The sequence below is a fragment of the Cetorhinus maximus genome, chromosome 2 (genome assembly GCF_964194155.1).
Source record: "Cetorhinus maximus chromosome 2, sCetMax3.hap1.1, whole genome shotgun sequence".
NCBI classification, from domain to species: domain Eukaryota; kingdom Metazoa; phylum Chordata; class Chondrichthyes; order Lamniformes; family Cetorhinidae; genus Cetorhinus; species Cetorhinus maximus.
Window position 1 is genome coordinate 182,059,733 of NC_135880.1, and position 27,167 is coordinate 182,086,899.

A 27,167-nucleotide genomic window follows, 5' to 3' on the forward strand; every position below is an offset into this window, starting at 1 on the left:
GATACAATGGAAAACTTACACTCAAAGAGAAAGATATGTATAAAGGAGAAAGGAGATTGTGGGTAAGGTAGAGGCATTGTAAGATCCATCAAGTGTGAGAAGCCTCCCGCCTGTAAACCTCAAGTCTGTCTGCAAGGACCCATTTTGGTCTGAAAAAAACCCATTTTGAATGCAACTGTCCAGGTTGTGCTCTGCCAGGTGTCTGTTTAAATCTATGAGTTTTACTGTTGCCTTAATGGGGGTGTAACTGAGAGTCAGATTACTTAGGGGGTTTTTGTAGTTATTATAGTAGTAATTTTGTAGACGTATGTATGTGTTTACAATCTTTCTTGGATTAATAAATGTTTGATTTAGTTTTACAAAAACCTCTTGAAACTCAGTGGTCTTATTACTAATGAATTCAAAGCCTACATCTCGAAACATACAAATTGCAAAAATGGGTTATGACAGTTGTTTCAAGTTTTTCTCTGGGATTTGAACAACTCAGCCTTTACCATTGGCTGCGTCATAATAGGAGGTTTCATCACGTGTCTTGCCCCCATGCCCCAGCCATTAGTCACCAACACATCCACCTTTGTGACTCATTGGGCAGAATTTTCTGCCTGCCGGGTGGGCAAGCTCAACTCAATCTCCAGCGGGTGAGGAGCCGATCCCCGCCGGAGAAGCGGGCCCCGCCACCATTTTATGTGGGCGGGCCAATTAAGGCCCGCCCAGCGTGATGTCCGGCGGGAAGCGCTATGCACTTCCTGTGCGGAAGGGGGAGAATTCCCCAAAAGCGAGAGTACGGTCTTTTGCGCATGTGCACGAAAGAGCGCACATCTCCCTGAGGCTAAGTGCTTGCTCAGGGAGATCACTGACAGCTTTAAAAATATTAAAAATAGAAAAATAAAATCCTTAACATGTCCCCCTCATGTGACAATGTCACACGAGTTGGGACATGTTAATAAATTTCACTAAAACTTTAATATACTTTTTAAATCCCTGCATAAAACCTCATCCCGCTGGTGGATGAGGTTTCATGTTTTCTCTAGTTGCCGCTGGGGCTCCTGGCCGACCCGCCAACCTTAAGGTTGGACGGGCAGGTCCTTTAATTGTTTTAATGATCCTGTCAATGGCCTCAATTGGCCATTGACAGGTCGGTAGGCCCGCAGCTGATTTTGCTGTGCCCCCGCCTTCCTGAAGATTTAAATGGGGTGGGATGACGTCGGGGGTTCCGCCAATGTCATCCCATGTCATTTTACACGTTGACGAGCCCCTGCTCGCCGGCGGCACAATTCAGCCCATTGTCTTCCTATGCCAATTGGAAAGCAAAAAGATTCATTATTCAATTGGATGATGCTTGACTCTCAGCCAAACAGCCTGTTTTCCCATTTTCAATATTTTGATATCTGGTAAAGAGAAATGTTCAAGGAAAATAATGAAATAAAACAATGTTTTTAAATATCCTTATGATTTTTCACCAGGGTTGCACACAGCAGTGTCCTGGAGATTGATCTTCAATTCCTGGAGACTGCAGGCCAATCTTGGAGGGTTGGCAACCCTACATATGCTCTGTGTAAATGGGTACAGAAACATCTTGACAACTATAATAACACAAATGCTACAAGATAAAACTGCTAACAATCTAACAAAATGAATGAAGATTTGACAAGAAACCACATAACACATCACAGCAAAATATGACGATGCAATAGAATTTAATTTACAACTGCAAATTGAATGTACAACATCTTCTAATATTTGCTTTAAGCCAGGAGTATTCACACATTCTTCTTCCACAGGTGAGTTTGGCTCAGACGTGTAGTTAAACAACACTGCAACGTCTTTGTGGCAGCCACGTCATCTTTCACCTCAGGTTACAAAAGTGATTTCTATTACACATTAATGAAAGAAAGACACATTTCATGACATGGAACCCATTGGCAATCTCCCTTCAATTTCAGAAGCTCGTGCCTTTTAGCACCACTGCCCTCAGCTACAGTTATAGTTTACACAACTATTGCGCCTCCTTTATCAGATCAATACAGCAATATCACAAAAGCCATCAAAATCTTTATCCACAATGGCTCCTGGCTACATTCCACAGACTGTCAGTCTCCTTTCTCTGTTTTTAGACCGAGGATGATTAACAACCCATCAACCTGAACGAAAGGCTATACACCTGCTGCTACTGACTTCCCAAGATCCAAATTAGATACGATTATTACGCTTTCAGAAGCATGGTAAGAAAAATAAATGTGAAAAAGTAAAATCACAGTTGAGGTTGCTGTAAAAACCCCAACTTTCCCTTCCCGAAACTCTGGAAAAAGCAACCGGGGGTTGGGGTACAACCCCAATGCAGTTGGGGCCCCAAATTCTCTGAACATAATTCCCCCCTTTCCTAATCCTTTCTCAAACCAATTATGTAATCAAAAGTAAAATAATTGCCTCAGTATCGGCCCCTCTGACCCAAGAGCTCATGGAGCATTTGCTGTTTTCCCAAACACCAGTGGTGTAGAGCTGCCAGAGTGCACCAGAGCAACACTCCGGAACCTTCTATTTAAAGCAGACTTGTCCAATCAATGCAGCCCGTCAAACCTGTTGGACATTCAAGAGACTTATATTTGAAGATTGCTGTAAAGCTGCTTATCCAATCACAGGCTGCTTCTTCCCTACATTTGCTGTTGATATTTGTATTCCCTGCTGGCTGCTTTATGTGGAAATTACAGCACAGAAACGGGCCATTTGGCCCACCCCATCTATGTTGGTGTTTACGTTCCACACAAGCTTCCTCCCACCCTTCTCCATCACACTATCAGGCTAATCTTCACCTTCTTTCTTCCTCATGTCTTTATCAACTTCCTTAAATGTATCTATGCTAGAATCATAGAATGGTTTCTGCACAGAAGGAGGCCATTCAGCCCATTATCTCTGTGTCAGTTCTCTGCAACAGCAACTCAGCTAGTCCCACTCCTTGACCTTTTCCCTGTAGCCCTGTAAAATCTTTTCCCTTCAGATAATTATCCAGTTCCCTTTTGAAAACCACAATTGAATCTGTCTCCACCACGTACTCGGGTAGTGCATTCCAGATCCAAACTACATGTTGCACAAAGAAGCTTTTCCTCATGTCGCCTCTGGTTCTTTTGTTAATCACCTTAGGGTTCTCAACTTTTTGCCAATGGGAACAATTCCTCCCCATTTACGCTTTTCAGGTCCCTCATGATTTTGAACACACCTAACAACCTTGTCTTCTCCAGGGAGAACAGCCCCAGCTTTACATATCTATTCACATAAATGAAGTCTCTCATCCTTGGAACCATTCAAGTAAATCGTTCCTAGACCCTTTCTGAAACTTTCACATCCTTCCTGCTGAGGTTGAACTAATGTTTTGTGCATAACTTGCTTGCTTTTGTACTCTGTGCCTCTGTTTATAAAGCTTTGAGTTCTGATTTCTGCTTGGTGGTGGCAGTTCCTTAATTCAAGCTCAGTAGCTGGGGGAGGGGCTTAGGTTGGTGGAGGGTAGTTGGATAGCTGTGGATTCACTGCTTGTTTAGTTGGAGAAGTGTTTCTGCCCATGCTTCTGCTCAGTAAGTGGAAGTTGATGGCCATACTTCAATCAGGGAGGGAGATAAAGGGGAACCTATAGATGTGGTGTACTTGGATTTCCAAAAGGCATTTTATAAGGTGCCACATCAAAGGTTACTACACAAGACAAGAGCCATGATGTAGGGACACATGGTGTAGGGGGGAACATATTAGCACGGATAAAGAATTGGTTAGCTAACAGGAAACAGAGAATAGGGATGAATGGATCTTTTTCGGGTTGGCAAACTGGAACCAGTGGAGTGCCACAAGAATCAGCACTGGGGTCTCAACTATTTACAATTTATATCAATGACTTGGATGAAGGGACCAAATGTATGGTAGCTAAATTTGCTGATGACACCAAGATAGGTAGGAAAGTAAGCTGTCAAGAGGAGGTAGAGTGTCTGCAAAGGGAAATAGACAGGTTAAGTATTTGGGCAAAATCTTGGCGGATGGAGTATAATGTGGGAAAATGTGAACTTGTCCACTTTGGCAGGAAGAATAGAAAAGCAGCAAATTATTTAAATAGAGAGAGACTTCAGAACTTGGTGGCACAGAGGGATCTGGGTATCCTGGTACATGAATCACAAAGAGTTAGTATGAAGGTATAGCAAGTGATTAGAAAGGCAAATGGAATGTTGGCATTTATTGCAAGGGATATAAAAGTAGGGATGTTTTGCTGCAGCTGTACAGGGCCTTGGTGAGACCATATCTGGAGCACTGTGTGCGATCTTGATCTCCTTATTTGAAAAAAAAACATAAAATTGTGTTAGAAGCAGTTCAGAGAAGGCTCACCCAACTTGTTCCTGGAATGAAAGGCTTATATTATGAGGAAAGGTTGAACAGGTTAGGCGAAGAATGAGAGGTGATCTTATTGAAACATGTAAAATCCTTAGGGGTCTTGATAGGGTGGATACAGGGAGGATGTTTCCTCTTACGAACATGCGAATTAGGAGCAGGAGTAGGCCATTCGGCCCCTCGAGCCTGCTCCACCATTCAATAAGATCATGGCTGATCTGATTTTAACCTTAACTCCATATTCTGGCTTACCTCCAGTAACCGTTCACTCCATGGTTTATCAAGAATCTTTCTACCGCTACCTAATAAATATTCAAAGACTCAGTTTCCAGCACCTTTCCACGACCTTCAGACCTTCCCCCTCTTGTGGAGGAGACTGGAACTAGGGGACACAGTTTAAGAATAAGGGGTCTCCCTTTTAAGATGGAGATGAGGAGAATTTTTTTCTCTCAGAGGGTTGGTAGGCTGTGGAATTCTCTTCCCCAGAGAGCAGTGGAGGCTGGATCATTGAATTTCAAGGCTGAGTTAGACAGATTTTTGGTGGACAAGGGAGTCAGGGGTCATGGGTGTAGACAGGAAAACGGAGTTGAGGCCACAAACAAATCAGCCATGATTTATTGAACGGCGAAGCAGGCTAGAAGGGCTGAATGGCCTACTCCTGCTCCTAGCCCTATATTCCTATGATTTCAGAATGGAGGAGAATTGGCAGTAGATTTCTGTTGCCTGTTGTCTTTGCAGGGGAAAATTGAGCCCTGTGTTTTTCTCAATGGGCCTGGGATAAATGGTGCTCAATGAGGGCGTGATCTGTGCTCAGTGTGTGGAGGGTTAATAAATATCAAACAATTTGCACACTTCTATTCTATCGGTGACAAGAGATACCAAAACCTCTGCCTCTCTGGAATAGCAGGGTCGTTTGATGCTTTATTAATACCAATAATTCTGCACAAAGCATTACAAAATGGGATGTGATGCTACCAATTGCCACTCTGCCATTAGGAAAAGATGTCTCCATGTAAGTAAAATCACTGTCGCACTTAAGTACTAACATTTTTAATTAGAACATATATTCCTGCTGCCTTCTCATTTACCGTTATGTTTCTGGGCTTTAAAAGTCAGTCAATCTGAGTTCACCTATTAACATTTAATCATTAAAATTACTGTGGGTTCACAGTACAAGTCCATTGTTGGTACAAAATGATTTTGGGTTTGCACCAACTCTGAAATAATCATGTAAATCTGGAGCCAGGGCCTGATGGACTCCAATCGAGATTTCCTGGAGCAGACGCCACATGGAGTGTAAAAAGCTAATGTGGTTTCAAACTTGGTTTACAAAGTGTGTAGCAGTCTATTAAACTCAAGCACTTTCTAACTGCACCTCACCTCAATTTTGTGTTTAACAAGCCAAGATTCTCCAATGCCTATTTTCTAAAAACACTGATGTGTTTAAATGGTTTAAAAAGAGTTCTTTCCATCTGTATCTAAGCAAGCACATTGCACACTCTGGGACAAGGATACTACTTAGAGCCAGATAATGTAAATGTGGTTCTGCCTGGCTGGAAGCTGAACTGCAGTCTAGTGTAAATGCACACTTAAAGTTCTGCTGCCTTAAAGGTACGAAAGCAAAATATCGCAGATGCTAAAAATCTTAAATAGAAACAGAAAATACTGGAAATACTCTGCAGGCCAGGCAGCATCTGTGGAGACAGAAACGGAGTTAACGGCTGGGATTTTCCACCAGGGTCAATGGACATTTGGCTGCCTCTCCGGGTTCTCTGACCCGCCCACAATGGGTCCCACCTTGGGCGGGACTGGAAAATCCCAGCCAGTGCAGGGCCAAAGGGTCATGTAAAGAAATAAAAGATGTGCCTTGAGGAGGTGTGAACGACAAAATGATGAACAGCTGCCCATCCAAAAGCAGAAACAAGAGAAAGACAAGATCAAAAGCAAAACCTGCAAAGAAAAAGGAAACAAAATGGGGGTAGAGATTATGTCTGAAATAGTTGATATGAGTTTTGTTAATCATTAAAATACTACCAAGAGGTGGTCAAGGAGTTTTCCGGCATCATGAAAGGCTCTCGGAGTAATCTCCCACAGACACTATCTTACTTTTTAAACAATTTTTTTTCAGTTTTTCACTGCGTCTGGTTCTCACTGTGTTTCACACATGCAGTAACATTCTGAGCTGGTGAAATACATTGTGAGACAATACTACTAGGTAGATTTTTTTTTAAAAACTGATAGCTTTTGCAGGGACTGCAGCAGTTCAAGAAGGCAGCTCACCACAACCTTCTCAAGGGCAATTAAGGATGAGCAATAAATGCTGTCCTAGCCAGCGACACCCACATCCTGTAAATGAATAAAAAACTAGAACACACACAAGCAGGTCAGTAAAGGCATATGCTGTTTATTTCATTCTGGGTCAATCTTAATTTCAATTTAAATTACACTTGCTCATCATATGTGTAAAGTGAGCAAAGAAATTACTCATAACCTTGGGCATCAGTCATTACATGGTAATATCTAGGGGAATGATGACAGGAACATACAAAATATATAAATAGAATTCCAAAGTGTTACAACCCTTTGGGTGAAGAAAATTCTCCTCATCTTAGTCCTTAAATAGTCAGCTGCTTAATCCAAAATTATGGTCCCTTGTTCTTGACTCCCCGGCCTGGGGAATCATCCTCCTAGCACCTACTTTTGTCAGACCCCTTAAGAATCTGATTTATTTCAATGAGATCACCTCGCATTCTTCTTAATCTAGTGAATATAGGCCAATCCACTCAAACTCTCTCAAAGGACAATCCCTTCATCCCAAGAATCAATCCAGTGAACCTTCATTGCACTTCCTCTATGGCCAGTATATCCTTCCTTAGGTAAAGAGACCAAAACTGCGCACAATACTCCAGGTGTGGTCTCATCAATGCCCTGTATAACTGCTGTAAGATTTCTTTACTTATACCCCAATCCTTTACAATAAAGACAAGCATGCAATTAGGAAGGCAAATTGTTCGCTGTACCTGCATGTTAACTTCCTGTGATTCATGCACAAAGAAACTCAGGTCTCATTTATCCAACATTTCTCAGTCTCTCACCATTGAAAAAATTTTGCAATTTTTATTATTCCTACCTAACTTTACACTTTCCCACATTATACTCCATTTGCCATGTTTTTGCCCATGTTATATTCTGTCTGCCATGTCATTGCCCACTCACTTAATATGTCTATATTCTTTTGCAGCCACTTTGCATCCTCTTTACTGTCTACTCTACAAAACGTTGTATCATCAGCAAACGTGGTTACATTAACTCAGTCCCCTCACTAAGTCATTAATATAGATTGTAAATAGGAGGCTCCAGTACTGATCCTTGCGATACCCTGTTACTCACAGCCTACCAACCTAAAAATGACCCATTTATTCCTACTCTCTGTTCTCTATGCATTAACCAATCCCCAATCAATGCTTAAATATTACTCCTGTCCCATGAGCCTTAATTTTGTGTAACAACCGCTTGTGTGGCACCTTATAGAATGCTTTTTGAAAATCCAAATACACTATATCCACGGATTTCCCCTTATCCAGTCACACTTGTTAAATCCTCAGGAAACTCTAACAGATTTGTCAAACATGATTTCTTTTTCATCAATCCATGTTGGCGCTACGTAATCTGGTTATGATTTCCTAAGTGCCCTGTTATCACTTAATATCCTTAATAGTGGTCATTGTAAAATGTATTTGAGGAATGGAATTAGTGATAGAATTATGTCACGCTGTTGTACCTTCAGTTTCCAAGTGATTTTCAAATTAGTTTCATTTCTATTTTTTTCCTGTCCCACCTAATGGGAGTGACTCATGTTGGGATATGGCGCAACAGGCACTGGAAATTGTCATTTTTCACAGCAGCCTAAACTGCACACACACAGTTGTAGAGTAGTCTTCAGAAAGTAGTCAGGAAGTAAAACCTTTATGGATTTCTGTATAGCGCTACCCTCCGCCCCCACCATTGCCCTGTGCTGAACCCCCTTGTTAACCCACAGATACACAGGCCAATAGAGGTGCCCCTCTACCACACAATCTGGCATCAGCTAATGGCACAAACAAGAGTATAAAGCTTTGCATGGCATCTTACATCACCAAGTGGTGGCTTTTCCACTGGGTCATGTTAATTACCTTTATTTTAAAAAGTCAACTGTAAGAGAATTAAGGTAACTTTACTGTTGATAGGGTGCACAATAAAAAAAAGCCCACGTATCAGCCTGACTCAATCGTTCACATTCTTACCTTTCAATCAAAAACTTATGGTCCAGGCCCTGCTTCAAGAATTTAGCACATAATCTAGTCATTGCAATGCACCGCTAAAAGTGAATGGTATCATTGCTTCGATGGGATGTTAAATCAAGGATCTGAACATGGGGATGGAACATGTCCTATGGCACTATTTGAAGAACAGTAGGGAGTTCTACAGTGTTCCTCCTTCAACCACTACGACTAAAACAGATTAATTGCTTTTCCAACTCAATTGCTATTGTAGGAACCCTGTGGTCCGTAAATTAACTGTGACAATTGCTTCTATAATAGTGACTGCACTTTAAAAAGTCATTCATTCAATATGGTGCACTTCAGAAGATGCTATATAAATGCAAGTTCTTTTCTTGCACATTTCTAACTTTGGCATAAACGTTTTCGCTGCCATCTGGGTTATTTCACAGAATCACAGAATTTTAACAGCACAGAAGGAGGCCATTCAGCCCATCGTGTCTGTACCGGCTCTCCAAATGAGCATTATAACCTAATGCCATTGCCTTGCCTTTTCCCCGTACCCGTCCACAAAATATGTTTCAAGAAACTTGTACTTGTGGGTACACAGAATAAAATTGCTCAGAATTTGACACTGGACTGAATCTCACAGAAAAATCAGAGAATGGCTGGTGGGGACAGTACAAAAATTATGAACAACACAACACCTTAAACAAACCAGTTTGGAAACTGATTACATGCTTCTTGTGCAATCCCAAAAATACCCTGATGGTTCAACTTGCAAATATTTGTGTATTTTTTAAACATTCTTTCATGGGAAGTGGGAATCGCTGGCTAGGCCAGCATTTATTGCCCATCCCTAGTTGCCCTTGAGAATGTGGTGGTGAGCCGCCTTCTTGAACCGCTGCAGTCCATGTGGTGTAGGTACACCCACAGTGCTGTTAGGGTGGGAGTTCCAGGATTTTGACCCAGTGACAGTGAAAGAACAGCTGATATATTTCCAAGTCAGGATGGTGACTGGCTTGGAGGGGAACTTCCAGGTGGTGGTGTTCCCATGTGTCTGCTGCCCTTGTCCTTCTAGGTGATAGTGGTCACGGGTTTGGAAGGTGCTGTCGAAGGAGGCTCGGTGCGACCAGGAAAACCTCATGCTCAATCCGAATATTAGTAAGGCTCTCTCTCCTGATTGCTAACTAGTGACCCCAGCTGTAGGCTAAATCAAGTGGCCCACATCCAGTGACAGAGCTGGGCTTGGTTGTGATGCCCCCAGTGACGGAATAGCCGGTGACTATCTAGCAACACATGGTGCATGTCAACATGTAAAATGAGAGCCAGCAACTGTACAACCACAAGACTAGGCAATGTCTTGATGAGGAGAGTGTGAGGACATTGGGTCAGACGCCGCGAACAAACTCGTTCATCCAGTGACACGAAGCAGCAGATTGGATTAATTTTCCTACAGATAATCCTAAACGGGGAGGTGGGGGTCGGAATTTAACAACGGCTAAGATTTTCCAGGTTGGCAGTTATATCCATCGCAGCATCCTGCCGTCAGACAGGCCAACTTTACAATGCGGGAGTCACTCCAGCCAGCAACCTGCCAGACTGTTTGATGAAGAATTATCTGTCCAGCTACTGCCTCTCCCTCTCAGAGCCCACAGCCTCACTGATTCACTCTGCCTGGCTCAATCCCTCCAGCCCAAAGATATTTGCTTAAATCAATCGTATCGAACTAAATTTTGATCTAAATCCGTGTGAAAATGTTGCTATTTCGCGAAAGCCAAAAGTAAAACAATGTTAAATGCAGCCAGCGTCTATCAGCCGGGCTGTTGTTTGAGTCTGTTGAATCGAATGGGCTATCTATCAGTCTGCTGGGCTGTCCATTCTGTACCAACATTGCATGCTGCTCAAAGGCAAACACGGCATCAGGCGGTGCAGAGAGACAACAGGAGAGAGAGGTGCTTCTTACATGTGGGTTACAACAGGAACCAAAACTTCCTGCTTTTGGGAGGACTGGTTGCAGTGGTTTAGAATTCCACAGTTATTCCAGATAGATTATTGCAAATAATAGCAGCCACCGCCGAATTATTTCAGATAATAAATAAACAATTACTGGTTCTTACCTACTGCTGGGTGAAAGTGACCGGGACTAGTAAATCACAACGATAAGGGAGCGACAATGCTTTTAGATTCTGCAAAACAAAAACTCTCTTCTCCAGTCGCGCGCGAAGCTTCCTGCTGCTCCCGGAGGGGTTAGGGCTGGGTTTGATGCCTTAACAAAGTCTAACGTTAACGGTTGTGGGGAAACAGACAGTAATGCATTTCAGGAGACGGGCGCGGTTTCCAAAGGCTGGGGACTGACTGCCTGCATGTGGCTTGCCCTGCACTCTCAGACACAATGAACAACAAGAAGCGCCCGCAATATCCAACAGCGGCATTTTAGTACATGTGCCACTGTAAAAGGGACCGCCAATCAGTGTGGAGCAGCTCCGCCTCTCACTTAGAATGCTGGCTGGCTTGTGATGCATTTATTTGCCCTGGTGGCGAGTTATTTACGGGCTTCTTAATGTGTTGTCACAAGAAATCAAATCAGGCTGTTGTCACAGGGATTGAGGCATTTTTTAACCACTCTTTGGTGTGGGGTTTTGTGGGGTGGGGGTGAATTCAGACTAGCTTTCACTGAAGGCAGCCTGGAGCTCAAACTGACAAAGCAGTTGACAGCAGCCTGCCTGTCCTGGAGATGTCTGCAAAATGATGAGGGCTTTTGATATTGGCTGGTGAAACTCTTAACTCAAGGCCATGAGTTAAAGATCATCAGCAAAAGAGTCAAGTGGGAGGCGAGGAGAATTTTTTTTAATGCAAAAGGTTCCAAGGTCATGAAAAGCCTGATCAGAATCTCGAATCTCGAACAGTAAAGTAGATTAATATTTGAAAAGTAATTTAAAGAGGGGGAATGGGACTAAATGTCCTTTCAGAAAACAGGAACCATAGGCCAAAGGGCCTCGTTTGACGATGCAAAGTGGGTCATGTTAGGCAGGAGAGCAGTGCCAGGAGTTGTCACTTGCTGTGCTTTAGGTTATGAATAACACTGATGGCTGACTGAACATTCTAACCCTGCTACCAATCTTCTCCATTATGAGAAGTGAATTAATTAGGGTCCTGTCCCAACTAAAACTGACTTGGATTTTGGACAGGGTGATCTGCCTCCTATAGGGCAAAGGGGAAATTACACTAGCAGGTCACTGGAGTTCCCACAAACACCCAAAAGCCACATCACAGAAACATATAATTTAAGAATTAAAAATAGCATCGTTGCTGCGTTTAATTTATTTGAAGCTGCAACATTCATGGAAAACACTTAACTCCAGTCAGGCCCTATATAATTTTGAGGGTGCTTCTCCTTGTGAGGAAATGCGTTGTCAGAAATCAGCAGCTTCTGGAATTAAAAGTTGTGGCTTTTTTGCAGCTAGGGTTACGAGGTCATTGTAAACATATCAGTCTGTTGGCAAAATCAGTTCTATGACAAAGAAAAATATCCAACAACAGCTCAATGTAGGCAATCATTTCAAAAGTATAAAATCTGTACACAAAAAGGAAACAGAGCAAGTTCCAACTCTGTATTTATCTTTGGTGAAGTTCTATCGGTAGAGTAATCAGTTCCCACAGGCATCAAGTATTATTCCTCTGTCTGTGGAGGCTAACATCATAAATTAACTAGAGAGCTCAGTTTGGAGATGGGAAACCCTTGCAACTCATCACTATGGCCATAGGTTTGCTGGCTTTGTGTAAAAGACGTACAGAATTGTGTAAAGTAGCCGCCAAAAATCTTTAACATAATCCAGCATTCTCACACAATAAAATGGAATTCAGTTTGTAAAAATACATGAATTAGGAGCAGGAGTAGGCCACTCGGCCCCTCGAGCCTGCTCCGCCATTCAATAACATCTGCCTTAAAAATATTCAAAGACTCTGCTTCTGCCGCCTTTCCAGGAACAGAGTTCCAAAGACTCATGACCTTCTGAGAGAAAATAATTCTTCTCATCTCTGTCTTATATGGGCAACCACTTATTTTTAAACAGTGATCCCTACTTCTTGATTCTCCTACAAGATGAAACATCTTTTCCACATCCACCCTGTCAAGAGCCCTCAGGATCTTATATGTTTCAATCAAGTTGCCTCTTACTCTTCTAAACTCCAGCAGATACAAGCCTAGCCTGTCCAACCTTTCCTCATAAAAGAAACCACCCATTCCAGGTATTAGCCAGGTAAATGTTCTCTGAAATGCTTCCACTGCCTTTACATCCTTCCTTAAATAAGGAGATCAGCACTGTACACAGTACTCCAAATGTGGTCTCACCAATGCCCTGTATAACTGAAGCATAACCTTCCACTGTTGTATTCAATTCCCCTCACATTCTATTAGCTTTCCTAATTAATTGCTGTACCTGCATACTAACCTTTTGTGATTCATGCACTGGGACACCCAGTGCTATCTGCATCTCAGAGTTCTACACCATGAGCTTTTATTTTCCGGAATAACCTTTGATGTGGCACCTTATCAAATGCCTTCTGGAAACCTAAATACAGTACATCCACTGGTTCCCCTTTATCCACAACACATGTTACTTCTTCAAAGAACTCCAATAAATTGGTTAAACATGATTTCCCTTTTACAAAACCATGTTGACTCTGCATGCTTGCCTTGAATTTTTCTAAGTGCACTACTATAACATTTTTAATAATAGCTTTTAACATTTTCCGGATGACAGATGTTAGCTAACTGACCTATAGTTTCCTGCTTTTTATCCCCCTCCCTTTTTGAATAAAGGAGTTATACTCACTATTTCCCAATCTACTGGAACCTTCCCTGAATCCAGGGAATTTTGGAAAATTAAAAACAATGCATCAACTATCTCACTAGCCGCTTCTTTTAAGACCCTAGGATGAAGTCCATCAGGACCTGGGGACTTGTCAGTCTGCAGCTCCAACAATTTGCTCAGTACCACTTCCCTGACGATTGTAATTTTCCTGAGTTCCTCCCACTCTTCCACTTCCTGATTTACGGCTATTTCTGGGATGTTATTCAGTTAATGTGAACCAATGTTTATCATATTTCTTAAATACACTGTGCTTTGAATGAAAAACATCCCCTTGGTGCAAAATTATTTTCATTTAAATAGCACATGGTAACATGCCACAATGCTTCACATACAGTCATTTTGAGTTGCAGTAACTGTTGTTAGGAAGCCAGGCATGGCAGCCATTCTACATTGGCAACATGCAACCAACAGCAATAAAACAAACACCCAACTTTACTGATGGCATTGATCAAGAAAGGAATGTTGAACTCCGCTGGGGAAAATAGAGGTGGCAGAACTAAACTAAATAGTGGGAGGAAGGGAGCATGTGAGGCGAGATGTGGTAGATCAAATCAGTGAAGTAATAGGGCAGGATAGCAACTTGGGTAATGATAACCAGCGTGTGGCAGGGGTCAGAGTATACAAACTTAAGAGTGCACCTGCAGACAAAGCCAGAGATTGCAAAAATGGTAAAAAGACAGAGTTAAAGGCTTTGCATCTGAATATGCACAGCATACGGAACAAAATGGATGAATTGTTAGCACAGATAGAAATCAATATGTATGACCTGAAACACAATTGTAAAGTGACCAAGGCTGTGACCTGAATATTGAAGGATATTTAACATTTCAAAAAGACATGAAGCTAGGAAAAGATGGTGGAGTAGCTTTGTTAGTTAATGATGACGTTAGTACAGTCGTGAGATATGACCCTAGCTTGAAAGAGCAAGATGTTGAATCAGTTTGGGTAGAGATAAGAAATAGGAAAGGTAAGATGTCACTTGTGGGAGTAGTTTATAGGCTCCCTATCAGTAGTTACACTGTCTGACAGGGTATACAGGAAGAAATAAATGGGGTATGTAAGAAAGGTATCACAGTGATCATTGATGACTTTAATCTACACATAGATTGGGCAAATTTTGTGGACAAAGGTAAACTGGAAAAATTAGTTCATAGAGTATATTTGGGACAATTTTTTAGAGCAGTATGTTCTGAAGCCAACCAGTTAGAAGAGAGGATTGGCTCGGTCTCTATACTGTTTGGGGAATGGGACACTAGCTGGAGAAAAGAAACACAGCATTGATATTTGATGTGGGTCTGACCTGGCACTTATCTGATCCCCTAGCTTATGTGTTCCATGCTGCACCCATACCCTGCTACTATTCAGTGCATGGAGACTGCAAGCAGAGATTAAAAATTCCTCCTCTTTACTATCACAAACTAAACTAGTTCTGTAGGTACAGTAGATGACCATTTTAAAAGCATGTTTTCTGGGTATAAATAGGGAAACATGAAACAAACTCTGGTGCCATTCTAATAGACACTCATATAGGCTGTCATTCTGGATGTTGCCAGGTGATCATTTATCATTGAGATCAGGTGACAACTCGATTGTTGGTGCTGGTGATTTTTAATTGAGCAGGAAACATTAAAGGATAGATAAATTCCAGGTTAAACCAATACTTTCCAACATGGCTCTATGATGCAACAGGGGATAGAATATTTGCTCCATCAATGAAACTGCAGAAGCACATAAATGGGGTTTCTGCTGATCTTCAACCACAGTTACAATGGCAGATTAGGAGAACTGCCTTGGAGGCTGCACCAACATGCTGAGCAGTGCCAAGGAGCCATGGAAAGCTTTGGCACTCTGACCATATTCCACAGTCTTGCAGGCATAGCTCTGAACATAAGGAAACAAGTAGAGATGCCAGCTCTGGTGATCTTACATATCATGGACGTGCATTGTGGCTTTCTCTAGGTCCATGAGCAGATTCTTCAGGAGGATCTCCAAACTGCTCACCCTCCGCCAAGTAAGCAAAGATAAACTAGGATTAGAGAAAAATCTAACCAATGATTGAACAGTTATTTCAATCATGAAAAGGGATCTGCAGTCAGGGATGACATGAGGAAGTGTTTTTTTTTACACAGTGAGCTGTTGTGATCTGGAACAGGTTAGATAAAATAGCTTCACCAAAGGGCCAGACCAGCTTAATGGGCCAAATGGCCTCCTACTGTGCTGTATGATTCTATGAACCTTGACACTATAAACATGTAAGAAATGTCAATTTGTCTTGACTACAGAACAACACATGGGCAGGACATTAATGAAGTGGCTGAAATAATTGTTCAAAGCTACTCTCAGATCGGGAAGTCTCAGCTTTGGAGACAGTACTGGAGTCTCCAGGTTGGTGGTCAGAGTTATGAGGAACCATTCGAAAAACTTAGACTCTTGGGTCTTGAGGAAAGAAGCAAATGAGGGTGGACCTTACAGTTATATAAATGGAATGGAAAGGGATCATCCTTAGTATGATGTCAAGTTAAACCATGACTACAGAATCAGGAGACATAAGGACAAATTGACAAAAAGGCAAACTCAGGACTGATGTTAGGAAGCTGCTTGCTTCAAAGATTGATGGATACCTGGAATGGTTTAGACTCAAAAACAAAAATTGCTGGAAAAAGTCAGCAGGTCTGACAGCATCTGTGGAGAGAAAGAGTTAACGTTTCCAGTCCAGATGACTTCTTCAGAACTTAGGAGAAGTAGAAATGTGGTTAAATATATACTGTTTAAGGAGGGGGGTTGGGGGTGGGGGGGGTGGGGGGGTGGGGGGGTGGACAGGTAAAGCTGGATAGAGGGCCAGTGATAGATGAAGGCAAAGGAGAAATTGCAAAAGATGTCATAAACAAAAGGTCAAAGGGGTGTTGATGGTGGTGATACTGGCTAAAGGAGGTGCTGATGGTGACATTAAGAGTAGAAAGCAAGATGAACCACCCTGCTCTCATGCCCACATGTCCGGCCTTGGCCTGCTGCAATGTTCCAGTGAAGCTCAACGCAAACTGGAGGAACAGCATCTCATCTTCCGACTAGGCACTTTACAGCCTTCCGGACTGAATATTGAGTTCAACAACTTCAGATCATGAACTCTCTCCTCCATCCTCACCCCTTTTTGATCCCCTTTTTTCAAATATTTATTTTTAAATTTTTATATATATACATTTTTTTCCTCAACTATTTCTATTATTATTTTTAAAATTTATTTCCATTCATTGTTTTATCCCCACCTTCTAACCTACTTTGATCTTTGCTCCCACACCGTCCCCTCCCCCCCCCCCCCACCCCACCCCCACTAAGACCATCTGTCACTTGCTCATCCTGCTTTCTACTCTTAATGTCACCATCGGCACCTCCTTTAGCCAGTATCACCACCATCAACACCACTTCGACCTTTTGTTTATGACATCTTTTGCAATCTCTCCTTTGCCTCCACCTGTCGCTGGCCCTCTATCCAGCTTCACCTGTCCCACCCCACTTAAACAGTATATATTTCACCACGTTTCTACTTCTCTTTAGTTCTGAAGAAGAGTCATTCGGACTCGAAACGTTAACTCTGTCTCTCCATAGATGCTGTCAGACCTGCTGAGTTTTTCCAGCAATGTTTGTTTTTGTTTCAGATTTCCAGCATCTGCAGTGTTTTACTTTTATCTTATGGTTAGGCTCATTTTGGGAGGTAACCTATCTGGAATGATTCAAGATGCTGAGAGAGGAGGCGTGGGGAGGGGGAAGTGTGGGTTTCTGGAGAGCGGTGGACTACACATGCCGAATAGCTTCCCTCATCAATACTTACCAATGTGAAGGCAGGCGATGCAGTGACCCTAACATCATTGTGGACGGTTGTCTCGATGACAGGGGAGCATTCCATGTCTACATATACAAATACCCTGCCCACTCGGCATACAATCAATCCTCAGGCACAAGACACGTCTCAGGTGCGGTATATACCTTGCCATCGCTTGACTGGGATCCTGTGCTGTTGCTGCGGGATTTCCTGACCCTCGGCTCCTTTCATGGAATGACTCACTCACCGGAATGCAGAGGAGGAGAATCGCGATCCAGCTCGTCGATACGATATAACATAACGCGATCTCTGTAACAATTCACGTTAGCCTTTTCATCTTGTAATTATGGTCTAACACTTACCATCACCTGGGAAGATCGAATTCCTCGCTGCAAACTCTCCCCCTCATTTACAGACACGGAGACAGCTAATACAGGCAGACACAGGTTTAAACACCTCTCTCCAAGCAATGGCCTTGTGAACTGACTGCGCTCCGGGAAACTGAACTGAAACTGAGGGCTAGAGTAACGTGAGCAGCTGAACTCCACAACAGACACCTACAGGAAGTGAGTTAGACATCATCGCACTCCATGGGAACACTAAACTGTACCAAAACAAAAATGATAGAAAACATGTGGCAGGCAGAGCACACAAAATAATCAAGCCCAGTTTGAGTTGGCTCAGGACCCGAACTGTCACACTCAGATCTCGTCAGAGATTAGTAAACAAGATTGTGGATTGAACTTTCATTCGCTCAAGTCGAATGGAAGTTACTTTGGGCAGTCATATAAATTCAGATATATATCCGTGTGTATTTGGCTTTCACTCTTTTATGCACCCAAACGAAAATGCCTTAAAATGATGTGCTTATGCCTCTTCTTCCCAAATCCAAACTTACATTTAAAAAAAAATAGTGCTCCGCAGCACAATAACAAAGAAAGAATGCATTTTCATTTACTTAGTGACTGTCACCTCCTCAGGATGCCCCAAAACACTTCACATGGCTACATCAAGATCGCAATATGAATTCAATAATCAGTACATGTGCTGGTCATAATTTCTGTTGTCATATCGGTCAGCCCATTGCTACCAATACAGTTAGCCAATGTGTGTTAATTAAACAAGCTATCAGTGGCCCCAGATTTCCCCATTAAAGAATTGTTCCTTCAAACCTCATGGTACTTATATTACCATCCTTATGTTGGAGAACAGGATAGCAGACACCAGGGAACACCACCATTTGCAAGTTCCCCTCCAGGTCACTCACCATCCTGACTTAGAACTATATCACTGTTTCTTCACTGTCGCTGGGTCAAAATCCTGGAACGCCTTCTCTAACAGCACTGTAGGCAAGTCTACACCACATGGGCTGCAGTGGTTCAAGGCAATGTCTCACCACCATCTTCTTGAGGGCAATTAGGAACAGACAATAAAATGTTGGCCTAGCCAACACCGTTCACAACCCAAGAGCAAATAAAGAAAGACTTAATTTATTTAAACAAGTGCAGTTGGTTTACCTTTCTGATTTAAACAGAAGAAATACACTGCACCCATCAAAGTCACCTTGATGTCTGCAGTTTACTAGCATGTTCAAATGGTCCAATCTTTCCCTTCTCTTTGTGCTACTACTCAGGTTGCTATTTAATAAATATCGTTAAATTGAGAGATTGAGTGTTCCAATTATCAGATCCAAACTGTTGGAAAGAGCATGCACTAATATCTGTCAAAATTCTGCCCCTTATATTCTATGGCTGCACTTGGACCTTGGTAGTAATTGCATGTGGAATAGAAGTAGGTGCAGTACTGTGGAAGACCAGAGAGGCTTGCCATCCAGAACATTAAAGGCAGCGCTTCAGCTTCAAGTAGATGAGGTTAGAATACTTTGAAATTGCTGGCTTCCTTTGCACATCCTCCAGAACTGGTTTTACACCAAACCTAAACTGCTCACTTTCACTCTTTGTATATGATGCCATTTCAATCAATGCTGGATAGGTTTGGGTAGAATTCTTAATAATCGTGTTCAATTAAATAATAAAATGTATAGAAAGTTTGTCTGAAGAGCACCATCACTGAGATAGTACACAGTTTCATAAAGATGGTTTTCTTCCAAGCTTATTTTGCATAAAACGCTGGCTTCGGTCAGTTGGTGATATTTTTATCTCTGAATCTGTAATTCTGACCACAAGCCCCAAAATAGGTCTTGAAGACTTCAGTACAGCTCTGAAGGAGTTCTGCATTGTCAGAACTGCCAGCTTGGATGAGATGTTGAGTTTCTTCCAGGGGACATAAAAGATCCGTGGCCCTATTCAAAAGATTCCTGGTGTCCAAGACAACATTCTTCCCTCAATCAAAATCACCAAAAGTATTTTAATTGGTCACTCATCTCCTTTGATGTTTGTTAAATCCTACAGTGTGTCAGTCGGCTGCTTTGCTTGCCTGCTGGGCAAGAATGACTAGTGTTTAAAAAGTGGATATGAAATACTTAGGGACATATTTATGATATAATAGACTTGCCACATAAACATGTGTTCTTTCTTCCAACCCCAGCCTCAGGCCAGATGCCATGGGAAGGAATTAATGTTGGAGGGCAAGTCAAACTAGGTTACTTGTACATGTCATAGTTAAATGTTTAGAATGGAGCATTAAGTTTTCTTCAACAGACAAATGCTTCATAATATGGATCATAAAAGAGGGGTAGAAAATGACAGGGGCTTTTATCTGCGAATGGTTGTGAGGAATAATCTAGATTGCTCTATGTGACAAGTTGAGGAACTTTGAGTTAAGTTCTTGGCCCATGTTCCAATCATCTGTTAGTCCTCCATTCTAGCATCTAACAATAAAAGGTATTCATTATTATTACCATGCTATAGTTGAACTACAAAATTTTGAACAATGGGGATTATGGATATCAAGTGATCAATGTGATCTGAAAAACTTTGCATCATTACTGAATGTTGGGAAGCCACATTCTTGTTGGACTGCTAGAAAAGAGTTAACCCAAGCCAAGCAGTACAAGAACTAACTGTAAGTTCAAATAGTTTTAAGCTACATTGTTGTGGTACCGGTTCAGTACCTTCATTGTCCTATTTCATGATTGCACTTCAGGGGTGCAGTATTCAGGTTAAACAAGGTAGAAGGTAAAAGATAATTGGATCCAGGTGAGACAGGGGGGAAGTGAAGGAGGGAAATGGAAGCAAAGAGATAGAGAAAAGGAGAAGAGAGAGGAGTGGAAGACATGAAGGGAAAGTGGAATGGTGGGGAGTAGAAATGGGATGCGGAGGAGATGATAGGAGGGAATTGTGGAAGATTAGGGAGGTGAGGGTAGGGAAAAGACCCAAAAACTCTCAGCTGGAGGAGATGGAGTTTTGCAGTGGATGGCCTAACCTATAGAAGGTGTGGGTAACTGCAGTGGTAAACTAATCATATGGGAAATGGGAAGAGTTCATGAGTGCCCACATAATTGGTTCAATAATGCTGTATTATTAGAGTCCTCCTTTTGTCCATGGGAATGCTGGGGAGCTAGTCCTCCCATGGGTAAATGCCACTTTACTCAGTTGCTTAGTTATTAGGGGGTAAAAATTTGCCTTTGCCTCTACTAGCCCTGGATTTCTCGCTTCATGTGTGTGTCTGTTGGGATGAGGAGCATCAATGAACTAACTATTTGCATAGGGGTTGATTTCAATCACAAGTGATTGGCAGTTGAGATGAGTGTCACTCCACTCGCCAGAGCGCTTGCTGATTGCTCAATTTCACCATTTCGAGGTTATGGTATGGCACAGTTACAGTAATTTCTTTCATAGGAATAAGGGGAGTAATCAGCCCAGCAGTGGGTGAAGCTGGTCAGATTCTCAGCAGCAGGACAGGACCGAGTGGGGATTGCAGGCTGGGAGAGAGGGTGAATCTGAGTGTATTTTTCCATTATCCATTGATGATCATCTGGAGGGCACAGGTTTTGTCAACAATCTAAAGGGTGAAATGAGGGAGCGAGTTGGCTGCTAGTGGTTTTCAGCAAGAGGACAGAACACTCTGTGGATGTCGTCACAAAGGTCAGGGGTTGTGGGCCAAGAGAACCTGTTATAGAGGAATAAGGGGCAATTTAATTGAAATATATAAGTTGATTGATTAATTTGATAGGGTAGGTAGAGAGAAAATATTTCCTCTCATGGGGGAGCCCGGAACAAAGGGGGAGGGAGGGAAAGGGGAACATAAACTTAAAATTAGAGCTAAGCTGTTCAAAGGTGATGTTAGGAAGCACTTCTTCACACAAAGGGTAGTGGAAATCTGGAACTCTCTCCCCCAAAAGCTGTTGAGGCTGGGGGTTAATTGAAAAATGAGGGTATTAAGGGTTTTGGAACAAAGGGGTATATTATTGTGTTGTTGGGTTGGAGTAGTCTTAATAACTCCAAAAGACTACCAGCTGCAAACACTCTAACTTCAGTGTAACATTTTTACAGTTAAGAGAACACTCCCTTACACTAGTGTTATGACCCGATAGATGATGTGTGCCAAGCGGATCAAATCCATGAGGGAAATTTGATCACGCTATCACAATGGTTTTGCAATTTGCATTTACTTTGAGATGTGTTCTCTGAATTCAAAAGTGATAAGTCCACCAAGACTTAAGAGATTTTAAAAAAGGAACTAAACTAAACATTTATTAACAAAGGAAAAGACCTCAAGCGCATGCATAGGTCTACAAATTATACAATAACTCCTAAAACCCCGAATGAATCTGGCTTCAAGTTACACCCCATTAAGCAACAGTTAAAAAAAAAGGTTTTAAACAGATCCAGGCAAGTCAACACAATACCCTAGACAGTAGAATTCAAAGCGGCTTTTCTCAGCTTCGGTTTCTGTAGACAGCAGGCTTAATGCACAAATACTGGAGGTTTCTCACTCTCCTGTTAGATCTTAAAATGCCTTCTATTATGACACAGCCGATGGTATAGGCTGAGTTGTTCAAATCCCAGAGGGAAGCTTGAAACAACTGTCATTATCCATTTTTTTGCAGTTTGTAATTTTGAGATGCAGACTTTGAATTCAATAGGAATTAGACCACCAAGTCTCATAGTTTTTATACGAAACTAAATTTAATATTTATTAATTTAACAACAAATTAAACACATACTCATGGCTACAAATTACTACTATAATAACTTTTTAACAAATCCCCAAATTAATCACCTCCAGGTAAATCTTAACTAAGGCAACAGTAATCCATAGACTTTAAATAGACACCAGGCAAAGCAGTTATAAAAGCAAAGAACTGTGGATGCTGGAAATCCAAAACAAAAACAGAAACAGAAATACCTGGAAAAACTCAGCAGGTCTGGCAGCATCGGTGGAGAAGAGCACAGTTAATGTTTCGAGTCCTCATGACCCTTCAACAGAACTAAGTAAAAATAGGAAAGGGGTGAAATATAAGCTGGTTTAAGAGGGGGGTGGGAGGAGGATTGTTGGGACAAGAAGCCAGTAATAGGTGGAGATAACCAAAAGATGTCACAGACAAAAGGACAAAAAGATGTTGAAGGTGGTGATATTATCTAAAGGAATGTGCTAATTAAGGGTAGAAAGCAGGACAAACAAGATACAGATAACTCTAGTGCGGGTGGGGTGGGGTGAAGGAATACTAAAAATGCTAAAAGGTAGAGATAAAACAATGGGTAAAAATACATTTAAAAATAATGGAAATAGGTGGGAAAAGAAAAATCTATATAAATTATTGGAAAAAACAAAAAGGAGAGGGAAGAAACAGAAAGGGGGTGGGGATGGAGGAGAGAGTTCATGATCTAAAATTGTTGAACTCAATATTCAGTTCATGAAGGACACATCCTCCTTCTTCCTTAACCGAGGTTTTCCACCCACGGTGGTTGACAGGGCCCTCAACCGTGTCTGGCCCATCTCCCGTGCATCTACCCTCACGCCTTCTCCTCCCTCCCAGAAACATGATAGGGTCCCCCTTGTCCTCACTTATCACCCCACCAGCCTCCGCATTCAAAGGATCATCCTCCACCATTTCCGCCAACTCCAGCATGATGCCACCACCAAACACATCTTCCCTTCACCCACCCTGGCGGCATTCCGTAGGGATCGTTCCCTCCGTGACACCCTGGTCCACTCCTCCATCACCCCCTACACCTCAACTCCCTCCCACGGCACCTTCCCATGCAAGCGCTGAAGATGCAACTCCTGCCTCTTCACTTCCTCTCTCCTCACCGTCCAAGGGCCCAAACACTCCTCTCAAGTGAAGCAGCATTTCACTTGCACTTCCCTTAACTTAGCCTACTGCATTCGTTGCTCCCAATGCGGTTTCCTCTACATTGGAGAGACCAAACGCAGACTGGGTGACCGCTTTGCAGAACACCTTCGGTCTGTCCGTAAGCATTACCCAGACCTCCCTGTTGCTTGCCATTTCAACACTCCACCCTGCTCTCTTGCCCACCTGTCTGTCCTTGGCTTGCTGCATTGTTCCAGTGAGGCTCAACGCAAACTGGAGGAACAGCACCTCATCTTCCGACTAGGCACTTTACAGCCTTCCGGACTGAATATTGAGTTCAACAATTTTAGATCATGAACTCTCTCCTCCATCCCCACCCCCTTTCCGTTTTTCCCCCTCCTTTTTGTTTTTCCCAATAATTTATATAGATTTTTCTTTTCCCACCTATTTCCATTATTTTTAAATGTATTTCCACCCATTGTTTTATCTCTACCTTTTAGCCTTTTTAGTATTCCTTCACCTCACACCACCCCCACTAGAGCTATCTGTACCTTGTTTGTCCTGCTTTCTACCCTTAATTAGCACATTCCTTTAGATAATATCACCACCTTCAACACCTCTTTGTTCCTTTGTCTGTGACATCTTTTGGTTATCTCCACCTATTACTGGCTTCTTGTCCCAACAACGCCCCCCACCCTCCTCTTAAACCAGCTTATATTTCACCCCTTTCCTATTTTTACTTAGTTCTGTTGAAACTAACTTCTAACTAACTTCAACTTCCGTTGAGAACTTGAAATGTCAACTGTGCTCTTGTCCACCAATGCTGCCAGACCTGCTGAGTTTTTCCAGGTATTTCTGTTTCTATTTTTGACCAGGCAAAGCACATTTGACATTACAAATTCCAAATGATGTTCCTTTGCAAGTTGGTTGGAGGCTTCCAGGCTGGTTAGGTCTTAAATGCCTCTACCTTACACACACAAACTCCTTTCTTTATATACCTAGCTTTCCCTTTGAATGTAAATTTTCCATTGCATCACTTGGTCTTTTGAATTTCAGCTCTTCTAACAATAAAACCCTTTTCATAGCACCAATTTTGTTAGTAAGCTTGAAAAAATAAACACATTATTTGGCTTCTTCTAGCTAGGTGCAAGATTTTACCTGCAGTCTTGAATGGCTTATTCAACAAATGCAAATGAACACTTTACCTTACTGTTCTCCTTACTAATCACCTTACTAACAACTGAAAACTGCTATACATCAAAGCACCCAGACTAGCTGGCTTTAATCCAATTAAACCACACACAGATACACACCTAGACACAGACCCTATGACAATTCCAAGTTCACAATAATTTTCAATAACATTAATATCTCTTCATGACACCTTCCATGCCACATAGAACGGAATTTTCCATGCCCACTGGCAGCAGGCATGATAGGTGGTGCACGCGGACAATATGGCGCGATCAGTTTCACGACAGCAGGAAGGCATGTTGCGATCGTCTGCTCAGTACACCCATGGTAAACGCGTCTCTCTCTCTTTCACACAGCAGGAGGACCACATCAGGAGCATGGAGCCTGGTGATCTAGCTGTATGCCTGATGGCCTGCAGAGAGTGGAGAAGGTGGAGGAGAGAGCTACTGAGGCTCCTGGCCGCGGAAAGGCAGGAGCAGCAACCTCATGAAGAAGGGGCTGCTGGGGCTCCCACACAAACTGCCCAGGAGCGACAGCGAGCCATGTCTGGTCAGCACCTAGTGACAACCCGGGTCTATAGACGCCACCTGCCATTTCTGCAGATGACCGAGAACCAGTGTCGCCGACGACTGCACGTGTCTAGGGACCTGGTCGCTCACTTACTGCAAGACTCAATTTCTATGCCAGTGGCTTCGTTCAAGGCTCCACAGGCGACCTCTGTGGGGTATCACAAGCCGCCACCCACAAACGCATCCATGAGGTTACGGATGCCATCTTCTCGAGGGCACACAACTGTGTGCATTTCACCCGGGACCGTGATAGCCAGGATGCAAGGGCCATTGGATTCTCCCGGATCTCGGGATTCCCACAGGTGCAGGGTGCGATCGACTGCACTCGTGTGGTGCTCAGGTCTCTGTCACTGCACACAGTGGACTTCATCAACCGCAAGGGCTTCCACTCACTGAACGTGCAGCTGGTGTGCGACCACCAGAAACACATTCTGCAGGTGCGCGCTTGGTTTCCAGGAAGTGTGCACGACGCCTATGTCCTCTGTCAGTCACAGATCCCTGGAGTCTTCCAGGATCCACAGAAGCTGCAGGGTTGGCTCTTCGGGGACAAGGGCTACCCACAGAGGCCGTGGCTGATGACACCCGTGCGGCGGCCTCAGACTGCAGCAGAGCGACGCTATAATGAGGCTCATGCTCGCAGTTTGGTGGAGCAAACCATCAGAATGCTGAAGATGTGGTCCTGGTGCCTGGACCGGTCTGGTGGAGCCCTGCAATACAGTCCGCAGAGGGTGTCACATATCGTCGTCGTCTGCTGCACCCTTTATAACTTGGCGCTGCAATGGGGAGACGAGCTGGCTGAGGAGGAGATAGAGTAGCTGCATGTCTCCTCCGCTGAGGAGGATGCCGAGAAGGATAAGGGTGAGGAGGTCCTCGGAGGCGACAGTGACGGGGTTGAGGCCCTCGTACTGGCTAGACGAGGCAGTTGTGCTCGGGAGGCCCTCATAGCTGCAAGATTTGTGGAGGATGATGATGACAAGTAGTGAGGTGACCCCAACGATCCTCACATCGCAGTTGTGAACGTTTGACTCCAGTCTGGCTTATTTCAGCGCCAATACCCTCTGTGAGAATGCTCCTGTCATGGAGATGCAGTGGAGGCCCTAATAGTCCCTCAATCACAGGAGGATGAAGATGACATGCAGTGAGGACACTCCATAAATCTTCACATTGCCTCTGAGAATGTCTGACTCCTGTCTGGCCGAAGGCAACTCCTTTGCGCTCCATAATTAGAGTCATATCATAGGAACGCAGTCATAAAACTTTAGAAGTTCTGATGTTTTGTCCGCCTTCAGCACCTTAGCCCTTCAGGAGCTAGTGCACAACATCACTGGTCACAGATGCTGGTGTGATGGGGCCCAGCCCACCTTAAAGATGCTGAGAGCACACAGGGAATGAGAGAACTCTGTGGCACCTGCCCACTACATTCTGGCAGCAATGACCAGCACTGCTGTATCCCGAGAGTGTGAGGCTGGACCATTACTTTGGTCTGAAGGCTGGACAGAGCACAGGGAAGAGGCCCTGGACTGAGGACTGTGCAGAAAGGTTTCACATCTGAGTGACAAGAACACTGCTCATCAGAACAAGGACCCACAGGAAGACATTCTTGGAAGTTTATTGACATTAGTGGACAGTATGTACAAGTGATCAACACCTGTGCCCAGGCTGTGCAACTAATTCTCTTTAATTCTTCAGGCAGCGGGCGATCGAGGGGGTCGTCCCGCCCGACTGTCTGTCCCTCTTCCGCGGCTACGTTCGCGGCCGGGTGTCCCTGGAAAGGTAGCACGCGGTGTCTGCCGGCACCCTCGAGGCCTTCCATGCCCGGTGGGCACCGCAGGGGCTGGGATGCTTTATTGACCCTCTTAATCACATTTTGGT

At 43.2% G+C, this 27,167-nt stretch overlaps 1 protein-coding gene across 4 annotated transcripts in view; it reads right to left on the reverse strand.

Moving 5' to 3' along the window:
* The window catches only part of LOC144668344 (MOB kinase activator 3B), a 154,444-nt gene extending 136,490 nt beyond the window's left edge, over nt 1–17,954 (reverse strand). For 2 of the 4 annotated variants that reach the window (XM_078530255.1, XM_078530281.1), the window contains exon 1: nt 17,678–17,954. The gene's annotated coding sequence lies outside the window, so the exon portion shown is untranslated. Of the gene's footprint in view, nt 1–10,741; nt 11,076–17,324; nt 17,502–17,677 lie in introns of those variants that run through there. The other 2 variants (XM_078530271.1, XM_078530264.1) reach the window with 2 other exon arrangements.
* Between the last annotated feature and the right edge of the window lie 9,213 nt (nt 17,955–27,167).